This window comes from Neolamprologus brichardi, chromosome 23 (genome assembly GCF_056152115.1).
Source record: "Neolamprologus brichardi isolate AB-2024 chromosome 23, ASM5615211v1, whole genome shotgun sequence".
Taxonomy (NCBI): Eukaryota; Metazoa; Chordata; class Actinopteri; order Cichliformes; family Cichlidae; genus Neolamprologus; species Neolamprologus brichardi.
This window is the reverse complement of record NC_142125.1, coordinates 11,059,178-11,065,557: the sequence shown is the minus strand read 5'-3', so window position 1 is coordinate 11,065,557 and position 6,380 is coordinate 11,059,178.

Sequence of the window (6,380 nt, the reverse complement as noted above, 5' to 3'; positions counted from 1 at the left end):
AGATTAACTGAGTAAATTAAACATGTCAGCCGTTCAAATAATAATGACTTTTACATTGGCTGTGTTTCCACTCGTTTAACCGTGGTTTCATTGCGATTACATTAATAACTGACTTCCAAGTTTCTGGCGTGAAGCTCATTGGACCACAAAGAATGTGTTCAGTCCATAAGCAGCGTGTTCCTGTTTTGATTTTACCAGATACCAACCGTGCATAGATGACAGGAAACAAGAGGGAGATACAACAGAGGTCCTCAGCTTCTTTTTCCACATTACAGTTCATGGTGGGTGTCTTAACCTCGATGTGTAACGCTTTTCACAGTGTATATACAGGAAAAAAAAGGTTTTCACATAGTTTTTCACAGGCCTGCACGGAGCCCTAAGTACAACTTTACGACCTCTGTAAGTATTAAGAGAGTACAACGCAGCTGGTAATTGCATTTGACTACGAACGTCAGTATGAGCACTCTATGAAAGCAAAAGTTGCGACACTTTGCCGGTCTGGAGGATTCAGGTGTGAGCTAACATGACACCAAGGAGGAACAAAATCAATTTGGAGGTTTATCAGGCCATTTCCAAACAATATGAAGTCTATCAGGCTGCAGTGAGAAAGCGTAATAGCAAGTGGAAATCATTTAGCACAGTAACAAGTGGACCTCGCAACATAGTTAGACCATGCAACACTCAGAGAAACTGTGAAAAGAGATCCATCTCCGAGTCTACAGGCCTCAGTTAGCATGTTAAAGGTTAAAGATAACAACAGCATAGTCACAAATAGTCAGAAAAAGGCTGACCAGGCTTGTTTTGGACAGACAGGATCAAAGCGGAGATGTTTGTCCACCCTAACCCTAAACCCACTTCAGAGAGCTGTGCATAGACGAATACTAATAAACTTGTGGAGTGGAGAGAGTGTGGACCCAACTGCAGACACTGACGAATGGACTTAAACTGAAAGTGTATCTTTAATGGTGGCAGGAACACAATAAAAATGGAAGGAGAAAGTGACTAAGAACTACACAAAACTTAAACTGGGAACAACTGCAAAGTAATACAAAGGAACTAAAAACCTGAGACGTGAAACACAGAACATGAAAACCTGAGACCAGGAACTCAAAGAAGGTAATACACAGACAATCTGGCGACAAACAGAGGAGGACAAGGGGCTCAACACACAGAGGGATAACGAGGGAATGAGACACAGGAGGCCGGGGTAATCAAAACTGCAGACTGTCAAAGTAAAACAGGAAATATTTGACACTGAAACGATGAGAAGCACGGACGTGAAAACATAACTAGACTAGACGCGACACAAGGAACACAGGAGAAGCACAGAGACAGAAACCATGAACCGCTGACCTGCGATTACAACCAACTATTTACTCATTTTAATCATTATGTTTAGAGACTTTTTTTTATTGATACCATTTTAGCCAACACTTTCACGTCTTTATCAACAGGCCTACTTTAGCCCAGCTTTTCAGTAATGCATCCTTGAATCTAAAACTTTCAACGGCTACCATACATGTCCGTATGTTGTAGTATTATCACGATCCTGGGTCTTTTGACTCAGCGTTTTGGAGTTTTGGTTTATTCTGATGTTTATGGTATGTTTAAGTTATTTAGGTTCTCTACGCTCATTTGCTTATTAGTTTCCCCTTGTGTTTTCAACCCCTGTTAAGTCTCCCTTGCCCTTCATGTGTTTCATGTCAAGTTCTATTGATCCCTAGGGGAAATAAAGTATTCTGATTCTGATTTATGTTCCCATGTCTGCGTCTCATTATGTTTCCTGTTTTATTTTGAAGGGGTCCTCTGTTCCTCTGTTCAATGTTTTTAGTTTTACTCTCCCCTTGTGACGTTGTTATGTTCATGTGTGTCAGCTGTTTCCCCATGTGTTCCCACTTTCCCCATTAGCCTCCTGTGTGTATTTAGTCTGTGTGTTTTCAGTCATTCCTTGTCATGTCACCATGTTTAAGGTGTTTTCCATGTTTTAGTTTTCGGTCACCCAGTTTAGGTTATTGTTTAGTTTCATCCATACCCTTTGTTTGTACCTTTTTTGCTAGCCTTAATAAACGGCTTGTTTTTTATTAATCCATGTCATGTTCTGTTTTTGGTCTGTGTTTGAGTCCTCTTTTGAAAACGCATACTGCCTCAGCCAGACTGTGACAAGTATTTATGATTATGATTAGTATTAACGATCCTGGATCTGTGCTTTTATGCTTTTACTCCAAACTTTGATCCAACCTGCCGAAAGTCGCAGCAGAAATCGAGATTCATCAGACCGAGGAACTTCTTCCAGTCTCATGTCGTTGAATTGTAGTGAGCCCATGTGAGTCGGTGTGGTTGTCTGCTGCTTCGAGGTTAGATGTGTTTATTCAGAGATGAGTTACTGTTCCTATCAGCTCAAAGCAGCCTGGCCATTCTTCCATGGCATCAAGCATTTTCTCTCAGAGAGCTGCTGCTCACTGAACGTTTTCTCTTTTTGGGTCCATTCTCTGTGAACCATGGGAATGTTTGTGTGGGAAAATCTCACCATCAACCATGCTGCACTCAAAGTCACCTACATCACCTTTCTTCCTCATTATGAGGCTGTTTTCACTTTTCTTGAATATACTGAGCTGCTACCGTTTGGTTCTCACTGAACCAAACAGCAGGAAATGTGTCAAAGTGGGCTGTGTGGCAGGCAGCAATCAGATCTGAAGCACTCGAGGGATAACGTAACAGAGTGAGCTAGTATGTACGGACGCAGGTGGACAAACACAGCTCAAACTAATCACAGACTAATGAGACGCACAAAGCAAAACTGAACATAATGGACATGGAGTGAAAGACTATCAAAATAAAACAGGAAATGACTAACTCTAACATACGACATATGAACCTGACACAAAGACAGAGGTTGGAGGGACAGAATGGGAACACAAAAGATGATGAACCTATCATCAGCTAAAAAAACATCAGAGAGCCAAAGACACAGAAAACAGGATCGTCACAACTTTTTATTGATAATTTTCAGAATTGGATCATATTAGTGGGCTGTTTTTACTTTGGGGACGAGGCTGATTTAAAGCATATCCAGGATAAGTGTGGTAGTTGTCACCTGGTTTGGAATTATTGGATTATATTTTATTTTATATAAAGAAAAGACTCCTCACATATGGTTAAATAAAGTGGTTCTTTGCACTTTGTACTACAAGTCTCATTCCCCCAGTCACACAGTGTTTTATCTAACATTCAGAAACACACACATGCAGCAGTGGGTGGATCAGGATACTTGAGCTGGGGATCAATCCTCGACCATCCGACTGGAAGATGACCCACTCTACCACCTGAGCCCTGAAATGTGACATTTTATGAGTTACTTCACGTGTTCACTGATCATCTCTGACCGTGCGTGCTCTGCAGCTCATATCAGTGTGGGAGTCTAAGTCGTCACAGGAAACAGCTGGTGATCTGTCAGTGTTCCTGACACGGATTACAGTATTCGGCGATTCTTTGAATAACGAAGTGAAATTGTTGCGTAAACGAGTAAATGAGTCAGTGTTGCTGTGCTGAACAGTGAAGACGCAGTGACCAACAAGTGCTGTCGTAATACACTCACATGCATGCGGGCTTTTATGCATGTGCACAATACATTCAACTCACACTCACAAGAAAAGAGAAGGATGTGGAAAAAGAAAGCATTGTTCTCGAAACACGGCCTCCTGCCTCTCTTTAGTTTTTCCTTTTCTCCCGGTCAGTGATTGGGAGACAGTGCCCGTTATCTCCTTCTGTTCTCTTCCTCATACTGATAATAAGTAACTGTTCAATGTCAACAAGAGCTCCTCAGACAGCCAGTCAGTCAGCAAGTGCGCATGAGGCAAGGGAGAAAAGGCCAACTCTACAACAGCATAGCGGAGACAAAGAGAATCTTAATATAAACAGTCTGTTGTGTAAAAAGATAAGAAAATCCTCTCTGTATTTGCGGTATCCACTGGCAGCCAGCAGAGGGCAGTGTGGAGATGTGCAACGTTCGATCATTCCAGAGGAAAGTTATATATATATATATATAAATAATAAAGGGATGTGTAAGATATGTCACAGATGTTCATTTGTCCTGTTCAAGTTGTGGGTTTTCACTGAAGTACATTTACTCTTATAACATTTGACAGTTACATGTACTGATGTCCACTGAAAGAGCACATCAGGGGTGTAATTTCCAGGGGGATTAGGGGGGTTATGACCCCCCCCCCCCCCAATAAAATTATGAATTATCTTGCATGAATAGGCTGTTGATTTTCTTTACTCATTTCAGTTATTGCCAGCAAAATAGTTGCATGTTTAATCATCTGGAAATTTACCCAGATTTATTTATTTACTTAGACGGAGATCTTGCTGCACACGGACAGCGAATCAACCCCAGAGAGAAGGGGAACGTTTCAGTGAGGAGCTTCATTGCAGGACAAAGTTTACTTTTCTTCTTCTTCCACTGTCTTTATCTCATTCCTACTTATTTACAGAGCATTTACTATTGTGTTCGTCTTGCTTTGTGTGCCATTGTTTGAGGCTCTGTGAGAGAGAAAATGAGGGGGAGAGAGATTTTGTTTGTATTGACCCAAGCTGAGCAGAGCTCGAGTGTGTAGTGTGTGCACAGAGGTTTGGTTTCCCAGCGCTGGCCACGCTGCGACTGTGTCAGCACACTCAGACTGAAGCACTGGGAAGAAGGAATAAGAAAATGTCAAGAACAACATGTTACACAGAAAGACCAAATGTGGGTGGGTTTAATAAGAGATTAAAAAAAAAAAAAAAGAGCACAGATACGGAGGAATAAGACGCCGCCCGGCCGGCCTTCATATCTGTCTCACTCAAAGCTGCTGTAGAAATCTCTGTCAGGCAATTTGGGCTGAAGTGAAGTAACTTCCAGTTCACTGGAAGTCCGTCCAGACAGCGAGAAGAGTGGCCGCATGTTTGCTCACTCTTCCTGTCCATCACGCTCCCATTCGTTCCCAGAAGGCACCGGTAGTCATGACCTTGTTTATCCTCCCTCTTCAGACACTCCATTGGAGCTGGGTTCATCCGGTTTGATTAGGCAGGCATTTCAGTGCTGTTTCCATGCAAGAGCTGCAATCATGAATCAGTGCTAAATATAAGCATATTTTAGGAGGAGCCTGACTGCATGTCTGTGTGTGCGATGGATTCGAAGGAATTTTGTCACGCTGAGTCAGAGAGTAGGTCTGAGTCACGGCCGCAGCGAGCTCGGGTTTCAGGGGAGGTTTTCTGATGCTGGAGCGCTGCTGCACCGAGTGAGTTAGTAAAAGTGCTCACACACGCACGCACACACAGAGTGTAAACAAAGAAACACCTCACATGTGAAATCCAGAAGTGGTCATATCAGCAATTAAAAATGAAAGCACTAACATAAACAGCAGGAAACCACGTTCGACCTGGATGGCAGTTAAGTCGAGTTTAGTTAAGTTCAGTTTATTTTGTTTGGCATGGTTTATTTTAGTTGGATCCTAGTTTAGTTTAGTGCAGTCTTTCTTAATCTGTTCAATTTGTTCAGTTTCTGAAGACTTTTTTTATTTTTAGTTTAGTTCATTTTAATTGGTTTAAAGTAGTTAATCCTCAATTTGAGACCAAGAGGAGACACAAACACCCACGATTAGTGAGGAAGCAGTTTGTAATGTGTGTGTTTTTAACTTTATTTAGTTTAGTTTGCTTTAATTTAGTCTAATTAAGTTTAGAATGGTTTATTTGATCTAGTTTCATTAGTTTAGCAGGATTTAATTCAGTTGGTCTCTTCTCAAATTATGAAACACTAATGTAAAAACTGCAGGAACCGTGTCAGCTTTTCGAGGAGATCCTGTAAATACGATAGCTTTATGTGTTTCAAAAAGTCCCATTCGATGAAAATGATTATGGGAAAGAAAACGAGAGAGGCTTTTCTGTTTTATCTGTCTGAGTCAAACCACAATATTTAAACAATGCACTCGGTTTGGAGGGAAGCGTGTCCGCTGGATCTGCGAGCAACCCCGACACAGACGGTCCTGGTTTAACTTCTGTAATCATTTGTATTTTCTTGGCTTATCAAGTGATCTTTGAGTAGAATTTTAATCTAAAAGAAATGACGAACGGCAACAGAAAGCGAAGAAAGCCGCCAGTCTTCAATCTCAAATACATCAAACCAGCCAGATTAAAAAAATAAAAGAATACAACTCTCGAGTAAATGAAAATCTTTTACTTTAAAGTTCTGTTTCAGACCTCTGTGTGTGTGTGTGTGTGTGTGTGTGTGCGTGTGTGTATGTGTGTGTGTGTGTGTGTGTGTGTGTGTGTGTGTGTGTGGCCGGATGCTTGTGTTTTTCTGATGGTTGTTTATTTACTCGAGAAAACGGATGTGATGTCTGACT